Here is a 27,348-nt window from a genome sequence, read left to right as displayed (position 1 = left end):
CAGTTATCTGAAGATGCAGAGTAAACATAGCTTTATAAACAAAAAAGTCACCTTGAACTACATAAATAACAAAATTAGAAAAACAATAATTTCTTCAAAATAACAGCCTGAGCATTTTCATATAGGTTTTAAATTTAGAATCTTCATTTAAAATATTAATATGTATTATTTAATTTTATAATGAAAATAAGTTCTAAATTTAGAAAAATAAAATTTTATACCTTAAATAATAATCCATAACAGTATGATGATATTTTAAAATTTCAAAATATTTTAGTGTTTTTTCCTCTAGGTTTTAGGTTTATGTACAACATTTTTAAAGATTATGGTCATATTATACATATGTATTGTAATGCTAATTTTTCTTATATTATTAAAATGAACATTTAACATGTCTAAATATTTTAATAGTATTTTAAAATGACTATAAGAAATCATATCTTTCATATATTCCACATATGTCTGTTCCCCAACATTAAATTATGTTTTATTCAGATGGGTTGGTGGCCACATCTTTAATACCAACTACTTGGGAGGCTGAAATAAGAAGATGCCGAATTCAAGGCCAGGCTCAGTAATTTAACCAGACCCTGTCTCAGAATAAAAAATAAATTAATAGGGCTGGTAATACAGTTAAGTTGGATCACCCTTTTATCTTCAGTCTCGGTATCACAAAAAATTAAAAAGAAAATACTTATACTACTTTCTAGTATAATAAGTACTTTGCAAACATACTTCTTCTAATCTCTAAAAACTTCCTAAGGATAAGAATCCTTAAATAGGAGGCATTTTTAAGAGTTTTGATGAATACTGACAAATTCTTACCTGAGAAATGTTATAATTCAGACACTCACCACAGTGAATTAAGTGCTTTCATGCTGGTTATATAAAAATACTAATTGTTATTTTATTTTGTTCCTTGTCAATTTCATCCAAATTATTTCCAATAAATTTTTACAAATGCTTAATATTTCTAGAGCATGAAAGCATTATTTTTCTTGATTACAAGATCTAAGTCCAAATATAACATTAGACACATATTTTGATGTCATTGGAAAAAGAATTTTAGAAGATTTCAAAGTTTGAAAAACAGAACAATGGATATTAGAACTTTTCTACAACAAAAAGCAGGGTATACATTTAACTATAAAGTAGGGCACCTTTGATTCATACCAGAAAAGGTCACAGGAACATTAAACTAATGCATACATGGGCCAGTGTTACCTAAGCACTAGTTTACACTGAGAACACAATTAAAGTATGAATTTTCATAGTAGAGGACTATATTTTAATCTTGACATGAACATATTAAAAAGGAGAATCAATATACCTGGAGAAAATCTTTATTTAGGTAACTCAAAATCTCACTATACCTATTTCCAGCTATAATCTCTCCTAAAAGTTTTTAGAGCTTGTTGGAGGCTTACTGCCTAAGGGAGAGACTGCCCTGAGATAATTCTCCCTATTTTTGTAACTAAAATGCTGACTCTTACCTTATATATAGTAAGCTTATATGTGTATTCATATATATATATATATACACACACTATATATATATATATATATAGCAAGCATATATATAATCTATAAAAATTGTAAATATATGTGTATATTTTATGCTATACATGTGTGTTTATATAAATTTATATAAATTATGCATGTGTGTTTATATAAATTTGCACTATAAGTACATATTCATTGAATCATAAAATAGTTTAGAACAAAAAAGAGCAGTAAAAATTTCATAAATTTTCATGATTTTTGGTTTCCTCTCTGTTTTTTTGATTAACAAAGCCTTTTATTCAAATTAAGTCTTACAGAAAGTCCTTTATATACTAACATAATAGCTGAGAAAGTAGTAGAAATAGGTAAATGGGATCTTGTAGGACCCTCGCTTTACCATCCTAGGCTGAACAGGAATTCCCTCACAGAGCCATTGTACATATTTGAAAAACAAGCCCTTCCTTGGAAACAACTATTCTATCTGTTGGAAACTTGTGTAAGATGCTGCTTTTGTTATAAAATTACCTAATATTATCTCAAATATAGGCAATGTATGATAAATAGTGGCCCTGCTGTGCACTGTGAAGCCTGCTACTAGGTCTTGGGAACAATGAGGTTCTTGGTTGTATGTCAAGAGCTGCAGACCTGGTTAAGCTTGTATATTTTTTTATGATGGAGAGAGTTCAGTTCCACAGATACAAGTGTCACTTCCTTGATAGGACTGCACTGGGAAGGCACATACTCTGGATCTTTATTTAATTTGTGTTCCATAATATCTCTATAGATTTTCACGGAATAAAACAACTGCAAGATACACAACAATAACCTTCCACAGGGCTAGATTTCATTTTGGGGTGAACTGCCATGAGACTCACTGATGAGGCCCATGGGCTTCTTGGGCTCAAGCGAAAGAATGGGGTACTGGAAAACTGAGTGGTGGGACTGCTAGGAAGGAAACAGAAGGTACACAACTGTCTTGAGCTAAAGGCTGTGCATTCGAACACTAGCAGTTGAAGAGCTATCATGAAAAAGAACCATCATGGATGTAGAGTTCAGGAACCAGTGAGTAGAACGCTGGAAACGTAGCAGATACAGGCACTTCAAGGCATTGTGCTTTTCTGAAAGAGAGTAACTGTAATTGGGGCAAAAATGTAAATAAATTACTTAGACTATTCACTGTGGAGATTAGTGAGAAAATGATAATGTTTAACAGAAGAAATGGCCAGGTCCACGTTTTAGTCAATAATGTGACAGCCTTTTCTATGATTGCAAAATAAATGCAAAGGTGACTGGTGAAAACAGATAAGTACAAATGGGGAAAAAAAGGAAAGAAAACAGCAATAAAGACCAAAACAAAATAAACAAACAGAACCCCTAAAAAAGTAAGGGAGATGTTTGAGATTACTCATGGTAATTTTTCCAAGGTATATAATCCAGAAAGATTCTGTTAAAAAATAAATTCTTGATTAGGGGAAAAACAATGAGACTATGAAGAGCACAGGAAGCAGAAGAGGACAGAGATTTTCAGAAAAGCACCAGCAACCAATGACCCCACTGGTGGGACACCTGTCTAAAACAAAGGGAAGAGAAGAGACAAAGTAGAAGAAAATATACTGAAATATTGATGAGGAAAAGACACAGAGGAAGGAATCCAGAGACTGAAAAGGGGAAGCTCATTAAACTATACACAGAAAATCTGAGCACCCAAATTAAGAAGTAACAATTGGTCTTTGAGGAGAGTTTTAGATTCATGAAAGGAAGGAAGAAAGAATAAAAAAGAAAAGGAGGAATACAGCTACAGCGAGGGAGACAAGGAGGGAAAAGATGAATGGAAGGAGGGATGGAAAGAGGAGAGGAGAGAACACATGGATGAAGAACAATCAAAACAAGAGTCGTGAAAATGACCTCACTAAATAATCTGTCCCCATGCCCTCCCTCTGCGAAGGAGGCCGGGTGGCCAAAGCAAACCTTATTATTCAATGGAATGTTGGTAATTAGTTGAAATGTTTAATTTAACGGTTTAGTAAATTCAGCTAATAGTTTATCTCAAGTGTGTGATTAAGTTATTCTCAAGGAAATTCTTTTTTGTTCTAAATCTCAATTAAGATTTCCAACACAGGTTATTTCAAAAATAACTTAAATCCAAAAAAAAACAACAACAAAAAAAACAAAGATGGATCTGTATCTTAATCCTTGCTAAAAAACCCACTGCAGATAGATAAAAGATTCAAGTAAGAGAAATGAAATCAGAAAAGTACAAAAAGCAGCAGACCTTATTGTCTTTAATTATCTTTGAATAGGAAGGGACTTAAACATAAATTCAGAGCCATAAAAGAGAATCCTGATAAATTTGTCTACTTAAAATTTTAAAAAGTCTCATTTACAAGAAAAACCTTGAATAAATGAAAAAGACAACTGAAATTTAGAAGCATGTGTAATGTATAATAGACAACAGCCTACTTTGTTAGTACTGAAAGAACTCAAAATAATCAAAGAAACAAACAGAAAAATGGGGAAAGACAGATTATGACTACAGAGAAAATTATATATCAAAAGCTTTTTAGTCCTTGAGTTAATATTTAGACTCACTCACTGTGAAAATACAAATTAAAAATACAATCCAATATCATTTTCCCTTAGCAAGTTGGCAAATATCAAACATTAGATAACACAATTAGAGGAAGAGAAACATGTATATGTGTGTGTGTATATATATATATATAAATGTATATATATGTGTGTAAATACAGATAACTTTAATATTAAAATTAATTTAAAATGCATTTAATATTTGTCTCCAACTCTAGGAATTTTTCCTTAGACTATGAAAGATCTGAAATTTTTTACTACTTTTGGTGTAGTAATTATCCTGTCTTTATGTATACAAGCAGAATATTAGAGACTCCAAGGGCAAGAGATACCGAATAGTATTGCTCATGAGATATCAAGAAGCCTGAGATTCATGTGTTCCTTAGTTTCTCTTATCTCATCAAGTTCCACATGGGCAACATGGAGGGGTGCACATGTAATGAGTTTTCTTCACAGCTGGGCAACCCTGAGCTCAGGAAATTGGTTATCTTTTCCACTTGCTAGTAAATAAATCAGCTTTCTTTCTAAAAGGGGACACCATCTCTGTCTTCAGCTTTGGTGGCTGAAAAACCTTAACTATGTGGTTAAGATCTAATATTTGACTTCTATTTTGTAGTCCAGTTGAGAGAGTAGATGGATAGATTAACAGGAAAGTCAAATAGCTTAATGGGTTAGTATAAGTCTCTTAAGAGAATGATCCAAATACAAAAGGACCATAATAATAGTTTGTATTGGTTTATTCTTGTAAATTAGACCCACAGAATCTAATTGCCTAGATGTTGTATATTCCAGAACAAAAGTTGACTATAATCCAGAGGCTTATTTTATAATTTTTTTTATCAGAAGATGACCACATTCTTCACTTACGTATTGTCTGTGGCTTTAAGAGTCTAAAGTATTTGGAATCTTTCTACAGAAAAAGTTGGCTGACACATGTTCAAGAGGTTCTTTGTGAAGCTACAAAGAATGAAAAAAAAAAAACAGGATGTTTCTGTGAGCAATACAGAGGAGTTGGATAACTTTCAGTATCAGGACCACAAATTACTTTAAGTCTTTTGTCAGGAAAGAAATACAATTTTTATCTGAAAATATATTCCTTGTAAGAGTAACTACTTACTCTAAGGTTAAGTTAAGGCAAAACACCTGCACTGAGAAACATCTATTCCTTCTCAGACACAATCACTTGAGATAATATCTTATTTACTCAAGAAATCACTTTCCAATCGGACACATTTCAGACTCTAAAAATAGAAGGAGACTGCAATTTGCCTGTTCTCAGTTATCTTTAAGTTATTAAAGCTTAATAGTCAGGTCCTCCTTGGCAGAATATCTCCTATTAAGTACTGATTATCAACCAGAACTGTCACATACCTCACTTAATGATGGAGCCATATTTTGAGAGATACACTGGTGAGACATCAATGAGATTACATCTATACAAACTATGCTATAACTGGGCTATATAACCTCATGAGATGGAAACTGTTTTTGTGGTACCATTGACCTAAATGCCATTACGTGGTACACAACATACATTGATGCTTCTACAGCCAAAGCAACATAACATGTTTTTCAGGCCCCACAGACTCCCTACAAATCAAGGTGAACTCAGACTGTGACACTGATATAACCACTCTAACTATAAATGAAGGTTCCACTTTGCTGATGAGTTGAGTGTGTAGCTTCCCATCTACTAAAATCACAACTCAGGTTTCCAGCTCATTGATATGGTTTGCTCTGGGAGAGCTGTGAAAAAAAAAAAAAAGAATTTTAATCAATAACAACTTGGCTGTTTTTTTATAAAAATGACTCAAAGGTAAAATATTCTTTTGAAATTTATTTTATTCATGCCATACATCCCCTCAGCCTGATTGTAACTCATACACTTCTTGTCTCTGTTTTATGAAATGATAATATTCCAGGCGGTGGCTCAGAAATGCTTATTTGCCCCTGGGTCACACATCAGAGGTTACATACATACTGATGGGTAGGAGAGGAAGCTTCAATTTGCTTTAAAAGAATATGATAAAAAGAGATAAAGGAAGGCAAATGGCATTCTCAGTTGATCAGTTTGATCACTTTTATAGATTGCTTCTCAATGGGGAAAAATATCATAGACATTGCTTCAAGTTTCTAAAGAATTAATTTATTGGTCTAAGTTGTTCCCTAAACCCCTCACCATTCTGCCTCCATTATTAGACTTTTCTGCTCACAAATGCCTATCACTCCCAGGAGTTGTTCATTATCAAGTCAAAGCATTTTTCTTTCCAAATCTCAGATTGCAGCATTTCCCAAGGCTTATTGATAGTTTTGAGGGGAACCAACTTTCCAGATAAGATATTTCATACTTTGAAAATCCTTTTGAGAACAGCATGCTCTAAGTGTTTGAGATGAATTCTCTCTCCATCACATGCAGATAATCTTTGGAAAGCTTTTCTACTCTAACCAGGACAGCTTTTTGCATTATTAAAATGGTAATGGTGGTATCTGGTGACTCATTAAATTAATTCTACATTAAATTATCTAGATTTTTCTCATTTCAGATGGACATCAACACATACAACTTTTTCAATCTGGCGTCCTATAATATGTAACTCCAAGTACTGTGAAGCAGACAGAAAGAGCTAGTATTTGGTGACTGCTATCTAGAAAGGTAAATATTTCTGGGTAAATATCTGCACATCAATGCAGGCTAATCAGGCATCTTTATCAAATGGTAAAACTGCATTTTACTCAGAGTTTAACATGGAATGGTTAAAGGCAAGGACAACTTGCAGGTGCCCTTATCAACATATTAGCCCCAATTGCATTTTCCAAATATGTTATCAAAATGGTAATTCTATGCTTTCCTTTCTGTAGCTAGACTAGGTTTCATAAAGGTAGAATTATTACTATAAATATATTGGGGGGAAACTATTTCAATTACTGGAAGAATATGTAACTCCAACTCTATTTATTTCAATTTATTCAACTGTCTTGATATATTCGCGCACAGAACTTTATAAAGAATGCATAAATTCACCTTGAAATTGTACCAATTGACTTTGGCTGGGCTAGACTGTGAGAGGAATCAGAGTCCCTTTTTCAAATAAGCCTTGACAATGCTGATCAAAACAAAGAGGCTATTCATTTATTAAACTGACAGCTCAACCCTGGCTTCGGGCCTATGGGATGATGGGGCCTGGGGTGTTCGTCATGGCCTGGGGTGCTGGCCTCTTCTGCACACATTTTTGCTGCACATACACTCAGAGCCTATATCTGATGGTGTGACATTTCCTAGGGCACTGGCAGCTGTTCAGATGTCAAGCAGCTGGTGTGAGAACTGTCATCCACACCAGGTGATTATTCCATGAGTGACATGTTAGCCCAGAGAATTTTTTCATAAAACCACCTTGGTTTCCCTTTACTTACTTACAGTCTATCAGAAATTTCAGCAGAGATGTTTCTGGGTTAACATCTGTATTAAAACAAAATTGAGCATACAATGGTCATACTAGGTAACTGGTTATTATTACAGGGTTGTGATGTGTGCACTATGTAAATTGTTACCAGTAGAGTTAATGTACCAAATTCTTTGGAACAACATATTTTCTAAGTGAAAGTAAATTCAACTTTTTTATTTACTTATTTAATAGATACAGCACCATCATGCCATTTTTGATTCTGTCAAAATGCCATGTACACTGGGACAATCTTGGATATGACGATGGGGTTGTTGCAAAGAGCATTGCCATCCATGTGTTCCTTGTCCATCCAAATCCAGTAAATCACCATTCTAATGAATAGAGCTGGACACTGAGCCAAACAGGAGCAACATGGCAAGAGCACAAGAGAGTTGCCATCATCTACAGAACTATTATGGCCTCTTAAGTATATTTCTCCATATTTTAGTGTAAGTATTCTCTCGGAACGGAACACTACTATATGTTAAACCAAAGGATTTTTCTCCTAACAATGCATTCTCTTGTAAAATCAATACTCATCTAATAAACTCAACCATAAGAAATGTCAGAATTAGATCACTGTTCAGAGAAAGAGGAGAGTGCCATTTCTAAAGAAAGACATTAGTCTGAAAAACATGAGACTGAGTAAGAGTACAGTGGTCTGAAGCTTTTAATGAAGAGACTGAAGCACAATACCTCGCACAAGAGGCTGCATATTCCCAAAGCTGCTATGAAAAAGCTGCATATTCTGCAAAGATAAGTATGCTCAGGTGTACTTAAGATCGCAAAAATGAATCTGTGAATTTTATAACCATTTTTTTTTGTAAAACAAGTGTCATGATATAAAGAATTGTGGAATTCCACTAATTTTTGATTCTTTCATTTCTTGTTGAATACTTACACATACTCACTATACATAATGATAAGTTATAGAACTGTTATTGCCTATCATTTTCCCTATAATTCATTTGCAAACTGTTCTAACATTAAAATTTGCCTAAGAAACAACTCCTCTTGAATATTTACTCACATAATTAGGTAGAGATGAATCAACTTCCAGAACTAGGAGATATAACGTAGGCTTAAGTCAATCACTGTCTTTACTCACTCCCAGATGTGCAAATGACTTTGCCAGGCTCCTAACCCCTCACTTATCTGTGGGTTTCATATTCTGCAGTTTCAGTTACCTGTGATCCAAAATAATGAAAAATTCTAGAAAAAAAAATCAATTCAGAAGTTTTAAATTGTACACCATCCTGAGTAAGGGGATAAAATCTTAGCACTGTCCTGCTCTATTTCACATGGAATCTTTGTCTAGTTTATACAAGCTGTATATGCTACCTGCCCCTTAGTCACATAGTAGCTTTCATGAATAGTAAATCAACTGCTGTGTTTGTATGGTGCTTGTTGTATTCAAGTGTTTTTTTTTTTATTTTACTTGGAAATGGTTCCAAGAATGGTAATAATGGCAATTTATTATATGGTATTGTTATTAGTTGTTATTATTATTAATCTTTTACCATGCCTAATTTATAAATTCAATTTTATTATGGGTCTGCATGAATAGATAAAAAACAGTATATATAAGGTTTGGTACTCTCTGTGGTTTCAGAGATTCTTTATTCATAGGATATGAACATATTCTAAGGTGTATATCCTCAAATATAAGGAGAGACTTCTGAACTCCTGAAATTCCAATCTGAATTCTTGATGAAAGTTTTGAGTCTATAAATCACTCAACTTATGGTACTATAAAGAAAGCTTCTGTAAAAAATTGACCATTACAGAAGATAAATGAACACAACTATGGAGAGAACCTGTGAACTTATATGGAGATCATGAATGTATCCATATCTGAATCCAGCACAACCCACTGACCTTTCAGAAATATAAGCAAATAAATTCCTTTCACTAAGCTAATTTGCAGTTGACTTAGTTACTTGCACCTGGGAAAATGCTAACATATATGTTTTAAAATTTTGTTTAAGTCCTCTTTTCAAAGATCTTATATACATTTATGTTTGTAAAGAACATCATCAAAATTATTTCTGTCACCTTTTGGCAGACTTCATTAAGATTTTTTTGGCTATATTTTAAAGAAAAAATATACATATATACTGAATACACTTAAAAATACATTTTTATAGAGAAATTACCATCATAATATGTGGTGTCTAGCCAACAGAGAATCTGAGTCATCTGGAAATCCTTAATCCTGATTGCCTTTTAGACTGTAACATTATCTTACTGACATCTATTTGAAGTCATACAAGATATTAAAAAAAAAAGGATCTGACATCCCCTGGTTTCCTAGAATGGCCAGTATACTCAGTACATAGATAAAGTACATAAGCATATACACAAAATGTAGGATAATTGGAACTCACTGAAAGTTTGGCATTTTAATGTAATAGATCATGTAAAATAAAATACTAAATGAAATATTCTCAGACAAAACACAAAGGTATAAATAAGAGCAAATAACTAAATATTTGCATATACCCATATATGAATTAAATATAATCAAATAAATGTTGCATATGTGTACATGTATGCTTGTATATATGTGTATTCTTTTTTTTTCTAATTTTTATAAGTTTTTCTTAAAATCTTGTTTCTGCATTTTCCATGAATGTTATCACTTTGCTTCCTTAACTATGACAAACTGTAGCTTAAGTAGTTTTTATTATGTTTGCTGGATGCTTAGTCACTTTGAATATTTAATAGTGATATTTAGAGCAAATATTTATTTGGTTTTTTCAACTTTTATGATTCATTCTCAGATTTTTAAATATTGTGCATTCAATACTTTAAATATATGTATACAAATATGTATATTTTTAAAGTCTATCCATGTAGGGAACACAAGAAACCAAGGCAGAAAGAGAGAACAACAAAAATTGACTTTTGTTTTAAAAACAGACTTTAGAACTTCCCTCTTTCCTTTTTGAAAATATTTTCTGGATACTTCTATAGGTTTGGATGTTACATTGTATTTATAATCATTGAATTTACCTAAAACTAATATCAAATATAATTATAAAAAGTGTATATATATATATATATATATATATATATACACTTTTTTTTACTCAGTTAAAAGCAATAATCTAGGCCAGCCCTATGCCATTTCAAATTTCATATAGTCTTCTTCAAATTACTATGGTCAGATTGATGGAAGTTCTTAGTATCCTAAGAAATCCTTTTATTTTCTAAGATAAAACAAGGCCAATACATATTCTAATTAAAGATCAAATCAAGATAATATATATCTGATAATTTTATTTGTTCTTGGAAAACTGCATAAGTTCTATGAATATCTTTATAATAAATGGATCCTCTGGAATGAGCACCAGTTTGGTGTTTTCTATATCCCCTGTTAGCCTGTATTTGATGTCATCCTGAAATTTTCTAATCCTAGGAATCAACATGAGGATCAATGTAAAAGTCTTTCCTCATCATAATAAAGACAACTCAATGAGTAAAAAAAACAAAACATTTTTATGTATGTACAAAGCACTCAATGAGAGAATAAATAATAAAACTGGGTAGAGAACGTGCTTTTAAAGAATATTTCATATATTTCAACAGTTTTTTTACATTTCACATGCAAAGTTTTGTGCATCTGCTTTAGGAAAGAAGGAGTGTAACTTCTTTTCATTATTTGTTATTATCAATTGAGTGGTTTTGATTCAGACTATTGAAAATTATGGGCTTCCTGTACCCTTCTAAACACTTCTCTATTTTACTTTCTATTTGTTTGCTTTTGTTTTTTCTTTAGAAAGAAGAAATTTTGGTGTTTGAAATGTGTTTGTAACATTGAGTGGCTAACCTGTGGTCCTGCTTTTGTCTCCTGTCACTGTCAAGAGAGAACAAAATCTCTGAAGACTTCAAGCAGAGAGCTTTTCCTTTCATTTTGGTGACTTTTCTTCCCCTCTCCTAAGCAAAATTGCTGATCAAGTGTCAGACTCCATTTAGATGACTTAACAGCACATCTTGTCAGTTTTTACAGCTTTGGAAAATGTCCCAATTTACTCTAATTGTCTTCTCTCAGGTGGCAGCCATCAAATGACAGATATGGAGGTGTTTCCTGTTAGAGCAATGCCTTGAGATTCTCCAGCCCTCTCTGCCATAACCACATACAAGTCACAATGGAACAACCTGACAATTACACAGACGCCATTTCTGAGCTGCTATATAAATGGAGGGATATCTGTATTACTTAATTACCAGAATGCCAACTGATACAAGAAGCCCACATTTCCTCCTAATGTGTGGCATCCAGAAGCGTCTCCTTGGAATTGATTCCTTTATCTCCTCACTTAAAGTCTGTCTTGGTGAAATGAAGAACACCCTCCTTATCCTTAACCTAATGTTTGTTTCCTTTTTGCTTCCTTATAAAACAGACATTAATTAATTATCATTCCTTTATCAGTAACTAAAGATTGAAATACCCCCTCATAGTTTCATAGTGGCTAGTCTTGATGGGAAAAGAAAATATATTTTTGCTTTAAATTGTATTTCATTCATTTACACTAATTTTATCTCTCCTCTGAATGTAGTATAACTGACACTGGTAGATTGTTAGTGAGGACATTGAAGAAAACAATAATTCCAAAGAGATCATGACTTATATTAACATCCAAATTAACTTGTGAAAGAAATATTATTATCCTGTTCAAATACCTTACTGCTGTCTGGTAGATGGTTGGTCTATGCAGATCTAGTAAATATCATAATTTCTTACACGTACGATCTAAGTCAGACTTCTTTAGATTCTGTTTTTAAGTTTACTCTTTATTAGAACTTTAAATCCCCGAAAACTCTGCATTAGTACCACAGTTAGATCTTATGCCCTTAAAGCATCCTGCATGGTAGTGAATTGCAAAGTAGGAAGTTCTTCCTCACTTATTTTGACACCAGGACAACTAATTTACTTGAGAGAAAATGGCCAAGTCCTATTTTCTTCACAACCTTTCAAATTTATTAGACTACTCAGATAAAGTCTATAGGCAAAGAATGTATAGTAAGAAGGTTCCAGCACCTTTTATACGGTTCCTATTTTTATTTGTTTATTTTTTCATTCAAGAAGTATTTATATTGATAATGTTAAGAAGAAAAGATGGATTTGTTAACATCTCAAAAGCGTTGGGAATACAAAAAAAATAATCAAAGGTCAATATAAACCAATAGCCTGAAAAGAACTAAAATTAAAATGCATCACAGAGACTGGCGTGTTAGTTGTAGGAGGACCTTGATGAGAGGGACTAAAGAATCATTGGGAGTATCCCAGCAATAATCCCTGTACCAAGACACTTGAGATTTTAAAAAAGGATTATTCTTCTATGGCAAATATTACATCCTTGCTTTACAGCAGGAAAATTGGTTCAACAAGATGATATAATCAACTTAGCAACATAGGAATGGTGGCTAAGGATTTAGACCAGGTCTCTTTGGTTTTAGAGTCCAAGTCCTTGGTGATGCCACATTTTAACACAGAATTGTATATTGGAAGATAAATTCTATTTACCCACCTTTAATTAAAAATAGATGAAAGAGTTGACTGTGGTGGAAGAAATTAAACAGTATTTTTAGTAACATGATAAAATAGAATTACTCTTACCTGCAAAAAATAAAAAGCTATCTTATTTTCTTACTTCAATACCATAGGCTAGAATTTAAATACATCTCTGCAGTAAAGATAGGGACTATTGAGATTAAAAAATATCCCTTAATAATCTGAAAGCTCTCATTAAGCGGAACCTTGCTTTTCTTTCATAGGATACATCACCCATTTCTCTTTATTCTTTAATAATACATTTTTTAAAAAAATTCTGACTGATCCACCTACTTTCAGTGTAAATTTTCAAAGTTTTAAATTTATTGGGCTGGAGAGTTAGCTAAGTGGTACAGTGCGAAATGCAGTGTTTTGCAAAACAGTCTTGGGTTTGAAAGATTGTGTTTCATTCAGTTTAAATACTTCTAATAAATATTGATGATAAAGAAAGGTAGCAGTGAGCATAAACCTGACAAGAAGATGTGCATTTCTAGTTTTGTTCTTTTTAGTTGCTCATAAAATTTCAATATTTAAAAAAAAAAGATGAAATTTAAAATTTGGACATTTGTTGACAAAAATTGAATATTTCACCTAAAGAGAATATGTTTTGAACAATGATTTCTTCTTACTTGAGAGTAAAAATGCCTAGACTTCATTAACAATTATAAAGATATGGACATATCAAAATCAGATTTTTTCAACTATGATTATGCATATTAAAAACTTGATAAAATATGGTGGTCCTACAGGATAGCTCTTCCAACATGCAACATTTCAAGAGAAATGGTTTCATTATAGAGTATCTTGTTTGGACATAAGTTAATTTTCACTAATTTTCCTTGAAAATAATATATAAAATTTTGTTTAGAACAGCATATAGATTTTTTTCATCCTAATCATAAAAAAATTCCTCTCATACCAATCTCTGGTTGGTCTCATAGATTTTCAGAAAAGTTAGAATTTCATGATGTCAATAAACAATTCAATCTGTGAAATATTTGCAAGATAAATACACACTACAATATACTAACTAAATGTTTGCACTAATTTTTCTACTGAAAAGACCATTTGTTTTCATGGAAGAAAATGGCTTGGAACCAATCTCTATTAGTCAGCTAATACTGTTGTGGACAAAAAACACTGGGTGGCTTAAACAACAGGCATTACTTCTGATAGTGCTAGAGGTCGGAAGGCCAGGAGCAAGGCAGATGTGGGTTTTGGTGAGAGTCTCTATTCTTATCTGCAAATGGTCCTTTCACTGTGTTCTCCCAGGATGGAGAGAAGCATCCCTGAAGCTTTTTATAAAGTGCACCACTTCAAGGGCCAAGTAAAACTAATCCCCAAAGGTTCAGCTCCTCGTATTATTAGAGCTATGAGAATAGCTAACCCTGGTTAGGGCCTCCACATATGAATTTTTGAAGGACACAAATGTTCAGTCCACAACATTGTACAACTGAATAACAAGGTGACAGGAGTCCTATGAATGCATTTTGATAGATCATTATCATCCTTTGAAGACTGAAAATATATTTGATCAATTTTAACCTCACATTCCTCAGATTCCTTATATGGCCTATGAAAGTTAATCTATAAACTAAATGGATGCATCAAATAAAGCAACTTGAAGAGCTACATTTTTGTTTTAAAATATGCATTTTCTAAGCTTGACCATTTTGGGATTTTAGTAGACACAACAGTGTAATTTGGATTTTTTAATTGTAAAAGTTGAGTTCTACAGAGTTAAGGTCAATTATATAATAGAAATTATGACTCATTTGGAAGAGAACTAGGTACCCTGTGCCAAAAGAGTCTGTATATTATATGAGAGTGTTTGTGTGTGTTTACAAGTATGTATTCACTTTTTTTTATCTTTCTCCTGAACCTAAATTTGATTAATAGACTCTGTATCAATGCTACACATGTATTTAAATCTTTTATATAAGGGGTTAGAATTTTTCTTTCCCTGAGCATATTTGTTCATTAGACACTTGTTTGAAAATTTTGAGCTCATCATTGCAATACCTGTGATATTAAGTTGCATAAACAGCTTGTGATTTTTAGATTATATTTTTCGTCTGAGAGAGGGATGCATAATAAACCCTTTAAAAAGTGCCAAATGTTAAAAATATAAATGAAGTAAAGTGAGCAATGAAGAAAATTGTTTATCAAATGGCATAATTATTTACTAATTATTCACTTTATGCTTTCAAAATACGGCACAGTGTTTGTGTTTATAATAGCTCTTTCATTTTTCATATGAAAGCATATCCATAAATATTTGTCTAAGTAAAGACCTGCTCTGTGTACAAATGATTGTTGAAACTGAGTGCTTGGAAAGAAGATCTTCAATGTTTTCACTGAGAAATAATGAAAACATATTTGATAAATAATTCATTTACACCTGCTGTGCATAATAATCACTCAGGATGTTGGAGTTCTTTCTGGAATAGTTCTCCAAATAAGTTGTCCTTTGCACAGTGTTGTTTCCAGTGAGGAGACTTGAGAATTTGTGATATTTCAGTAAGCATGTTGTTCTAGAAATTAATACAATAAAATTGGTCCCTGAAGCTTTGTATAAATGATTTATCTTAAATGTGCAAATAGTTTGGTCAAGGTTTAAATGAGAATTTTGTGAAAGGGATAGCGTTATGCAAATTCTAATTCAAGCTCTACTTTTTAATTTCTTCAAGTGTGTGTAAATGTAGTATATTAAACTTGTAGAATGTTTTAAAATAGGTGTGAAGAAAAGTATCAGTATCATTTGTTTTTGCTTCCCAATGTGTGTTCTTCCAAGGAGTATCAAATAGGAACTTTCTAGAAATGCAAATCCTCAGCTCCCCTCCCCAGTGTCCAAAACTACCTATCAAATTCTCTGAGTTTAACAAAACTTTCAGGGAATTCTGATGCTTGTTCTAGTTTAAAACATCCAGGTATGTTATAAGAGGGCAACATACCAAATACAAATATTTGGATACTATTAAAAAGTATGTTGAAGCTGGGCACAATAGTTCATGCCTATAACTTCAGCAACACAGGAGACTGAGGCAGGAGGATCTCTAGTTAGAGGCCACCCTCAACAATTAAGCAAGATAAAAGGGTTGGGGATTTACATCATTGGTAGAATGAACACCTCTAGGTTCAATCTCCAGTATGGTTTTTAAAAAGTATACTATTAACGGTTAGCATGTACTAAAGACATTAAGAATTACGAAACTAAAATAGTATACAAATATTTGCATTCACATTTGGATATGAAAAATGCTTTTTTCTTTCCACTTTTTAGACAATTTTCATGTACATGAAGTCTGTTTTCACTGCCTTTTTCAGAACTTTTTGCATTGCCTGTTTCAAAATCTACAGATCAAGAAAATATACTATGAAAAATATTAAAAGAAATACAAATATATACTTTTTCACAGTAGAAAAAGAACATCATTCTTTTTTGTGTTCAAGACATTGGATGTATAATATAATGCCTCTGTAATCATAACCATAGTTAATGGTATTCACACAAGGATCTCAGACTGTAAAACTTACTGTACCAGTAGTTTTTAATAAACAGAATAATGACTGATACATTGGAAGCAATGGGCTTTCTGGTAGAAATCACACTGAGATGACATTTGAGGAAATGCCAACAAGTTCAAATAAATTTGACTTTTTTAAAGAGAGATTATTACTTTTTCTGAACCTTGACACTGGATATTACCAAAGAATTTGGAACTTTTGGATTCCTAAAAACACTGACAGAGTAGGAATTATTTCTTCCCACCTGAAGGTGCTTTACCATATCCTAGATTCCCTGTGAAGGTAATTTAAAAATGTCTTCTCCCATGACAGATTGTGCACAACAAATGTTAGGATAAATAAGTGAAAGAGGTTGCCCGCAAAAGGTCAAATGGAGACCGTGTTACTTTAACTCTAATGGTCTGAGAGCCCTCTGGGATTTACATACTGACTTGGTAACTAGGATTAATAAATGGTAATTAAAATCCATGGTGTGATTGAGACTCCAGCATAGAAGAGTAAGTCTAAAACTACATCTTGGGGTTCATATAACTGGAAAATGGAAAACAAAATTAGAAAATCAGAAGAGTATTGTGATACAAAAAATTACATTAAGGATTATTGACATATTGCATAAATTCTAGCTCTATTACTTTAACAAAAGCATAAGAAAGTAAAAGGCTGAGAAAATTAAAGATAACAGGAAGAGGGATTTGAGAAGAGAAAAGAGCAAAACGCTGTGCAAACACTAAAGAACAATTGTCAAAATAATTTATTTTCATGCAGGAGATCATTTTAGGATTTTAGAAACTTAAAAGACAAAATAGAGAAAATGCATCTCCATAGCAGCAGGAAAGCCCCACAGGTAGAGAAGCAGGGCCTGAATTAAAGGCTGATGTAATATTGAAAAGCCTGGCATTGCAGAGCTGAGCTTTTGGATAAATTTCACCATTAAGTGCAACATGCTTTCTAATGTACTTATTGGACTTGACCAAATATTTCAAATATGCTCATTATAGAAAATTTAAATATAATCCTCCCTAATAGCTGAAATTTGTACCAGATATTCAGCTAAGACCACAGTTTTGAAGGATACTGAACAGCAGGAAACAGAAGATTTTATTTGGCCTTAAAAATATCTATGCATTTCTTTTGCCAACAGTACTTTTATTTTAAGTGGCGCTAGCAAGCAGGGAAACTTTCCCAATTAGTCTAGAAAGTAATTTAGTCACAGCTACCCCACCTGTGGCACAGTCTTAGCAATCAAGTATTGGCCACTGAAGTCAATTAATTCCACTTCTGAAAGCTCTGTTTGCTGCTACAAAATGAGGCATTAGTTGGTCACTTGGAGGGACCAGGTCAGGGAAAGAGGGTTGCAGCCCTGTAAGGACATCTCCTGATGAAATGTAAAGCTTCAATATGCCTCACAAACTTACTTCCTCTCTCTTTTTTTAAAAAGTAGTTCTCTCCAGAGCAGCAGTTCTGGAAGAGCTGCCGCTGTGAATGTTTGTTTCTGCAGAACTGCACACCTGAATGACATCTCTTGATTCTAGTAATTTGCCTCGGTGTGCTACATTGCCACTCTTGGAGGTAACCTTGACCAGAGCTCCAGAATCCTGGTAGGTACATTTTTACAGGTTCAGTCTCCAACCCACACCTGCCCCCACCCACACAACAATCTCTTGGGTGTTTCTGAAAAAAAAAAAAAAGTTGAAACGGAAGAAATTGTTTTCTTTAACCCTTTGTATTGGGAAATAGCTCACAGACAAGGGTAAGAAAAAACATACAGCACAGTTTATCATGAATACTGGTCTAATCACCGCACAAGCTAAGATTCAGATCATTGCTAGCAACGTTGGAAACCAATCCTTATCCTTCCTCTCAATACCTTCTTACTGCCAATTTCTAAAAGGTATCTGAATTTCACAGTAATCATCGTCTTGATTTTCTTTATATTATTTATAGATTGAGAATAATTTTGTAAAAATTATTCTATTCTTGAAATATTTATAAATATTAGTATATAACAATAGTCTACTCTGTCAAATATCATTCACTCATTGTTATATTTGCAAGATCAGTGGTTTTGTTCCTTGTAGTTATATTTCTTTCATTTTCATTGATATATGACATTCCATTATTTACATATGTAATAATTCAATTTATCTAAATATCCTACATAAGAGTCATATACATATTTTTGTACTGGTCTCTTATACATTCCTCTTTGCTATGTAACTTGGAATATAACTGTTAAGATATGTAATCTGTATATTTTATTTTCAGGAATTATGTCAAATATGACTCTCAAACTTACTCTCTCTGCTGCAATGTAACAGAAGTCAGTGTTGAACAGCTTTGCCAACACTTGGGATTATAAATCCTTTTAATTTTAACAGTCTGATGGGCACACAATGGTGCTTCTCATATTTGCATTTCCACGAATAGCAATATGGTTCCTAATTTTTTTATTTATATTTCTTATCTGCATCTTTTATTCAAGCCTCTTGCCCATTTTTCTCTTGGGTCTCTTTATCTTTTTGTTATTGATTAATACGAGTTCTCTATCTGTTCTGGACATCAATCATTTACTGATGCACTGAAAATATATTCCCTCACTCCATGAAATATTTTTAACATTCTTCTAATGAAATCTTTTGAAACTAGGTTCTTAAAATCAAGTTAGCCAGCATTTTCTCTTATAGCTAATGATTTGTGTGTCCTCCTAAGAAATACTACTCACTTCATTATAAAGATATGATCTTATCATCTAAACTGTGTTATTTCTCACCTATAATTCTTTTCCATGACACTCTTTTCATTAAGGATGATCAGTTGTTCTAGCATTGTTTGTTAAGAGTAGTAGGTAGCATTGTCCCTAATACCCTACACTGCCCCTGATGTTGGACTGTGTCCATACATGCATGGATCTACTTATTTCTGTGTTCTTCTATCTATTCTTGAATAGATATTTTTTAAATTTTTTAAAAAATTTTCTTTTAGTTGTAGATGGACACAATACCTGTATTTTATTGTTTTATTTTTATGTGGAGCCGGGGATCAAATCCACCTCACACATGCTAGGCAAACACTCTACCACTGAGCCACAAGCCTAACCCCTATATTACCTCTTTATAGCAATGTGTTATAAAGACTTGATATCAGATAAGGCAGAGTAGAAGGTCTATTATTAGCATTTGGCATTTTCATATCAATTTTAGTTAGGATTTTCATGAAAACTGCAGTGAACTAATAAGTTTAGTTCACAGAATCTTTTTTTTTTTTGCACTCAGTCATTCACTTCATAAACATGATATACATATCAATATTATTACATTTTAAAAATTTTGCTGAAAAAAATATCTGCATTATCTTGCTAACTTGAACCTTGTTAGATTTACCATTTGGTAATTTTGATACCAATTTAAATGACATTGTTTTAGATTTTTTTTTGTTGTAAACGTAAATTAGTGAAATTCATTTTTATTTTTTATTCGCATCCAAATAAGTTGCTAAGATTCTTTATTTTTTAATACTTCATTTGTGCTCCTTTAGTTTTTATCTAAATATTCTATCAGCAAATAATCATTTATTTTGTTTCTTGTTATTTTTACTGCACTGTTAAGAACTCCAGTAAAACGTTGAAGAGTGGTGGTAGCTGCCATCCATGTCCTCATTTTAAATGGAAAACTTTTAAAATGTCAAGATTAAACACTATTTTTGTTATAGGACTGGTTTGAGGGAGTACTTACCAGACTGAGGCCACTTGTTTTGTTTGTTTTCTGACATCCAAAAAGTATTAACACTTCTATACATATCACTTCAGTTTGCTAATATTTGTATTAGAATTAGGAACCTTTATTCATTATTCAATATCAGTATAGAATACCCTTTCTTGAAATGTCCTATCCACATAATATAATTAGCAAGATTTATACTTTCACTTACTTAAATTCTTTTTTTCAGAAGCATTTGTGCAAGATAGTTAGCCATTGCTTACATATGTAGAAATATTCACCAATGATGATATCTAAGCCTATATGTTTTTTTTGTGTTGATGTGTGTTTTCTTTAAATTTTTAGAAATTTGAGTGTAGAAAGGCTTCTAATAGGGAATAAATTTAATTGATACCCATAGGATTGTTCAAATTTCTATTACTCTAAATCTGTTATATTGTCATATCATTATTTTCAAAAGTATTTATTACATCCTTATCTTTTTTATGTCTTTAAAGATATTTAGAGTCATTGATTTTAAGTTTTGATATTGGCTGATTAGAAGCTCTTTCTATTTCTCCTCAGGGTTTGTCTGTTTTATTGATCTCTCTTTCTCTCTCTCTCTCTCTCTCTCTCTCTCTCTGTGTGTGTGTATATATATATATATATATATATATATATATATATACACACATACATACATACATATATATAATTTCAGTTCTGGGGATTTATCTCAGGTTGCTTTATCACTGAGCCAGATCCCCAACACTTTTCAGGAAAGGTCTCATTAAGTTGCTGAGGGTCTTGCTAAATTGCTGAGATAGGCCTCAAATTTTTGATCGTCGTATCTCAGACTCCCAAGATTCGAGATGCTGGGATTATAGGTATGTGCTACCACACTTAGCAGTTTTATGGATCTCTTGACTATTTTTTTTTAATATTCATGTTTTAGTTGTAGTTGGACACAATGCCTTTATTTTATTTATTTATTTTTATGTGGTGCAGAGGATTGAACCCAGGGCCTCACTCGTGCTAAGCAAGCACTCTACTGCTGAGCCACAACCCCAGCCCTGACTATTCTTTATTCTCTATATTTCATTAATTCTCTTTTTGTCTTATTTTGATTCTACCTTTTTTTTTTAGCTAAATATCTTTTTTTATAACTTAGGATGTTTGGTTCACTGATTTTCAGTTTATATTTTTTCTTATATATTAAAAAAAAATTTAGTTGTAAATGGACACAATAGCTTTATCAACCCAGTGCCTTGCATGTATTATGCAAGTGCTCTACCACTGAGCCACAACCCCAACCCTCAAATATATACTTTCTTTTTTTTTTTTTTTTTTTTTGTGTGTGTGTGTGTGTGTGTGTGTGTGGTGCTGGGGAGTAAACTCAGGATGTTGTACATGTGAGGCAATCACTCTAACAACTGAGCTATATCTCCAGCCAAAATATATGCTTTAAAAAAAAAAAAAACAAGTGGATGTGTAACCATGTGATTCTGCAATCTGTATACAGGGTAAAAATGGGAGTTCATAATCCGCTTGAATCAAATGTATGAAATATGATATGTCAAGAGCTTTGTAATGTTTTGAACAACTAATAATAAAAAAATGTTATAAAGAAAAAAAAAGATTTTGCTGCCTCCCATGTATCTTGATACATCATTTTTATTCACATTTTATTAATATTGTAAAACAAAACATGGTGATGGTTAGTTTCTGTGCCAACTTGACTGGGCTGATGGTATAACATTTCTGATTGCAGGTACAGCTGGTAAAACCTTTCTGATTGTGTCTTTAAGGGTGTTTCTAGAAGAGTTTAGCATTTGAATCAGAAGAATGAGTGAAAATGGTAGCCTCACCAACCTGTGTGGACATCATCCAATCCACAGAGAGCCCAAATCCAAGAAAGAGCAAGAATTCAACTCATTCTGTCTGCCTAAGCTGGGACCTCCATCTTCTGTACTTAGATATTGCAGGTCCTAGTTCTTGGGCCTTAGAACTGGCACTCTATTGTCTGTCTGTATGTCTATCTTCCTCAAGCTGAATGTTTCTCTTGAATCACAAAGAGTACAAACATATTATATTTTATATTTTGATTTTTTTTCTTTTGAAAAGCTTTGAGATATTTTAGAAATGTTACATATTTCTGATGAATAAGAACTTTTATACAATTCTCATGTTCACCTTTATTCTTTTTCATATTAAGTATCTGTTCCTGTGCTGGGGATGTAGCTCAGTGGGTACAGTGCTTGCCTTTCATACATAAGGCCCTAGGTTCAATCCCTAGCACCACCAAAAAAAAAAAAAAAAAAAATCCTGTTCCTGTCATTCATATAAGATCTATAAACTTTTTTACAGTTAGTATAATATGGCCTAGGTTTCTTTTCTTTCCTTTGATATGTTTGTCCTTATCTTTTTTAACAAATATACTAAGATAATTTATATTACATCTTGGTAGCATGACTACTAAAACAAAAAATAACATAGGCTGAGTGGCTTATAAACAACATATATATGTATATATAATATACATATATATGTTATATATGTATACATACATATATATGTATATATATAATATATATAACAACTTCCCACAGTCTAAGGTCACAGCACTGGCAGATTCAGCATCTGCTTCCTAGTTTATAGTTTAACATCTTTCATGCTACACTCACATGATGGAGGAGGTGGCAAAGAACCTCTCTGGGGATCCTTTTATAAGGGCCCACTTCAATTTGTGAGGGTGTTGCCTTCATAACCTAATCTCCTCTCAAATACTTCAAATCCTAGTACTTCATTTTGGTGGTTCACATTTCAACGTGAATTTCAGAAGGCAGTAGGATGTTTTTAACATAGACACTTGATCTGTTACATATAATGTACAATACACCAATTCAAATTGTACTTTTTCCTTTGCAGTATTTTACCTTAGATATCATTTTGTTATTTTATCCAATCTGAAAATCTTTGCCTTTCAACTGAAATATTTAACACATTTTTGTTTATATTTAGATATATGTGAGTTTAAATATGCCACATTTTTCAGTCTTCTGTAATTTTGCAATTTGTTATGGTTTTTATTTTCTTTTTATCTTAAGTCTCCTTTTTATTTTTTAGTTGAGCAATTTACTATTTTTCTCTTACAGTTTTTAAGTTTTATATTCTACATTTTTTAAATTTACTGAATCCCTTATATAATATAACTGGGTTATACATGTTGTTATACATGTTATTTTATACAATGTTGTTATCATTGATTGATGAAATTAACATTTATCTGATATTTCCAAATATTAATTCTCCTTGTTTTCCAATTTCCTTCCAATTACTTTCTTGTCTATTTATTTATCTTCTACTGAAATACCATATTTCTTTTATTGTGAATCTCCCTGTGATAAATTCTCCCTATTCTTATTTTGCTGAAAACATCTTTATTTTCATTTAATTTTTGAATTACAGTTCTGCTGAGTCTAAAACTATAACTTTATATTCATTTTCTTACACTAACGATGTCAGTTCATTATATCTTAGTTTTTATCATTTTTGTTGAAATCCAATTGATAATCTTGCTTTTTGAAAGACAGCATATCTCTAATCTCTAGCAACATTCAACATATCTTTGTGTTATATATTATCTTTGTCTCCAACCATTATTCTGAAATTTTCATTCTTTGACTCTTTTATTCTAGATATTTATTTGTAATCTATTTCATATTTGATCAATTCTCGTTTCAACTGTGTCAAGTATGTGTTAAGCACACTGATTGATTTCTTAATTATAATCATTTAACTCTACTATTTCTATTTAGAATTTTAAAATTTCCAGCCTTTTACAAATAATCTTTGACTTTTTTTGAAAAAAATGAATATCATTATTTCAAAATCAGTTCTTGATCATTTAGAACTAAGTGGATATATTTCTATCCTCTATGGTTTTTATTACTGCTTTTCCCATGTTGTATTCTAGACTTCTAGTCTTTCTTATTGATAGATGATTTTAAAAAAAAAAATGCTTGTTTGAAGAAATTATTTGACTCTTTGAATGATGAAATCTTACCATAGAGTGTAATAATATTTGTCTCCCCCAAATGCCTAGGGTCAAAAGCCAACTAAGATGACTTTAATCTAATTTCAGTTATTGAGAGAACACAAAATAGACCTGCAGCATGATCTTTTCAGTTTATGCTTATTTCTGTGATGTCATCCCCGGACACCTACTAGTCCCTTGTCCTTAACCCTACATGACTGTCAGAAGAAACACTCAGCTCACCTACCAATCCATTTAGGAACTAGAAAATACTCATAGGAGAAAATATTTTGTCATGAATCCTACCCTTGGTAATTGTTGCTTTTGATAACATTTCTCCAGTCTAATTTTTCTAGTTGTCCTCAACAGGAAAGCTTGATTAGGATTATTTATTCCAACATTACTTGAAGCTCTACTGCACATTTTTTTTGTCTTCTAGTCTATGACACTGGCAAGGCTCCAAATAGAACCATAAGGCAGGCAATAAGAAAATGTAGGTGTTACAAAAACTGCAAAGAATGTTGGTGTGGGGAAGTGAAATTTCTCAGTTGAGACTATTATCCTCATTTGAATCAGACTACTAGTCTCTCAGCCAAAACATACAAATATCAAAAATAGCAATACAAAGAAGATTTCTTATAAAATCCGAATTTTTAACATTCTATAATTAAATATTTAAACTTAAAAAATATAAAGTGCTTACTCTAACTTTAAAAATCAAAATTTCATGAGAAAAATCAAATTCATTATATTATTTTAGGATGATACATGTTTATTTAATTTTTATTACTCCTTTGACTAATGCTCATCAAATAATGTATTGACAAATTGAAACATTTGAATAATTTTGTTTCCAAAACTAAAATTTACACTTATAAAGCAAATTTTATTCAAATGATCCATCTGTAAACCAGGCTCCTAGTTGTACCTCCTAATTCTGCTGCTCTTTAATTACTAATCATTTAGAGCAACATGCACAAGGAGTGTTCATATAATTCATAGACAAAGGTAAATAAGGAAAATAGAACTGAACAAGGAGATATTTAAAGCCTCGTTCAAAAGACAAAGAAGTAACACATGAAATATTTTGATAACCTTTGAGTCTTAATGCAGTGGCTTAACCTACACCCAGCCAACTTATTTTCAGTGCAATATGATGCTGAAGTGCTTGGAATCAGAAGTCAGGCAAACATCACTTGAATACTGGCTTTTCAAAGTGATCTGGGCAGTGGCTGACTTCCTAAGAAAACCCTATTATTCTCAGCAATAAAATGGGGATAAAATGCTACCCAATTTCAGCATTTTCTGTAGCTCATCAACATCTTCATTCCATGAAAGCAAGTTTTGTTGTATCTTTCACTCCTATATTGTAAGCACCAAGAACTTTATCTATTAAATGGTATGCAATCAACAAATAATCATTACTCAATATGCAAGAAGCTCAGTACACTGTGTAGCATTAATAAGAGTTTAAAAAATGATAGCTATTATACTGCTATTGTTATAGATTCCAATATAATTATAATCATATATTTTCCATTTGATAAAACCAATTGGTGTGCACAATTTCTAATATGTTTAAAATAGTTAATCTAACAGCCCTGGGTATAAATATTTAGATGGAAGTATAAAATTGATATCAGAATAATTTTTTTTTCAATTCCTATCTGACCAGAGATAGTTCTAATTTATTCTGCAACTGTGCATTATAATGTAAATTTGGCAACTTTATTTAACTATAAGAATATTTCTAAGTTACAAAGAAACTTTTAAGGACATGCTTAATATGTAAACTATTACCACCTGAGTAAATATAAAAGTGAAACAATTTAAGGCTTAATGTTCAGGTGTATCATTTCATTGTAGTTGTTTTATCACAGAATGCGCAGACCTTTTTAAAATGAGACCATCAGTCAAATTAGCCTTGAAAATCATTTTTGCACCGATCAGTGCAAATTCTGACTGATCTCTAAAATTTACATGGCCTCTATGTACATTTTATACATATGATAGTTTAAAATTAATCAGTGCAAGAATTATTGATTAGCATTCATGCATTTACAAAGATCTACATTAATAAAACTGAGGAATATGTATGTGCTTTGCATGTGAGAAACTTAAAGCATTAGAAATTCAAGAAACAAAAATATATGGGTATTATTCTAAACAGGAAGTTTACACAAAACTCAGATCTTGAAGCTCTTTTATTTATTTGATTTTGTACAATTTACATTCTTTAAGTCTTAATTTCCTTATCTAATAATTGAATATTTATGAATTAATCAAATAAAATAGCGAAGAAAGTCACTTTGTTTATTTACTAGCATAAAATAAAAACTTAATACAAGCCAGTTCTTACCTTTTGTTGAAATGTAAGGCAGATTACAAATATATATATGTGTGTTCATTATATAGGAATTGAATTTAGTAGTAACATCCTAATGGAAAAGGCATAGTTTATAAAGCATCCTTTTATAATCTAATAAGATATATGCTTTTACCAGCAATCTATCAATCCAACAATTCCAGTACAAATTCCCAAAAATGGCGAATAGAGATAAACAACAAAAGGAAAAGAAGAATAAATCTTCCTTAAGGACTTAGAACCTCTCAGGAGACTTTTCCTCTACTGAGAAGGTTTATTTTAACACAACAAATAACAAATACTTAGTTTTCAGATCAAATTTTAAACATGCAGATTAATTAAATGTTATTTTATATGTTGTCTGAGTCTTTGCAATCATCTTGGATCATATAGAATTAAATACACTAAGACTTTAAGAATAAGATAAGCAAGTTCATATTAAGGGCTATTTTACTTTTCTTTTCAAATCCCACTTTAAAAGCCATTCACATATTCAACTTATTTCTTCTGAAAATATTCAAGCCACTTTTAATTAAACCGTACTGCTTTTCATGTGACAGGTCAATTCCCTTCTGTCCTTTGTGAATCGGTCACCTGGCTTTTTAATAATAGCGTTAGAAATGAATGTGGAC

General features: G+C 32.0%; 2 long non-coding RNA genes across 2 annotated transcripts in view; both read right to left on the bottom strand.

The window, feature by feature from the left end:
• LOC120885575 (uncharacterized) overlaps window positions 1-27,348 on the bottom strand; it is a 458,357-nt gene that overhangs the window by 78,727 nt on the left and 352,282 nt on the right. The window lies entirely within an intron of this gene.
• Window positions 5,635-7,550, bottom strand: LOC144366606 (uncharacterized). Its single transcript, XR_013425682.1, has 2 exons — window positions 7,508-7,550; window positions 5,635-5,838 (listed from the first exon to the last, which is right to left on the bottom strand). It is a non-coding gene; the product is annotated as an uncharacterized LOC144366606 (long non-coding RNA).

The sequence above is a fragment of the Ictidomys tridecemlineatus genome, chromosome 1 (genome assembly GCF_052094955.1).
Source record: "Ictidomys tridecemlineatus isolate mIctTri1 chromosome 1, mIctTri1.hap1, whole genome shotgun sequence".
In the NCBI taxonomy this organism is placed as follows: Eukaryota; Metazoa; Chordata; class Mammalia; order Rodentia; family Sciuridae; genus Ictidomys; species Ictidomys tridecemlineatus.
This window is presented reverse-complemented; position numbering and strand designations above follow the sequence as displayed.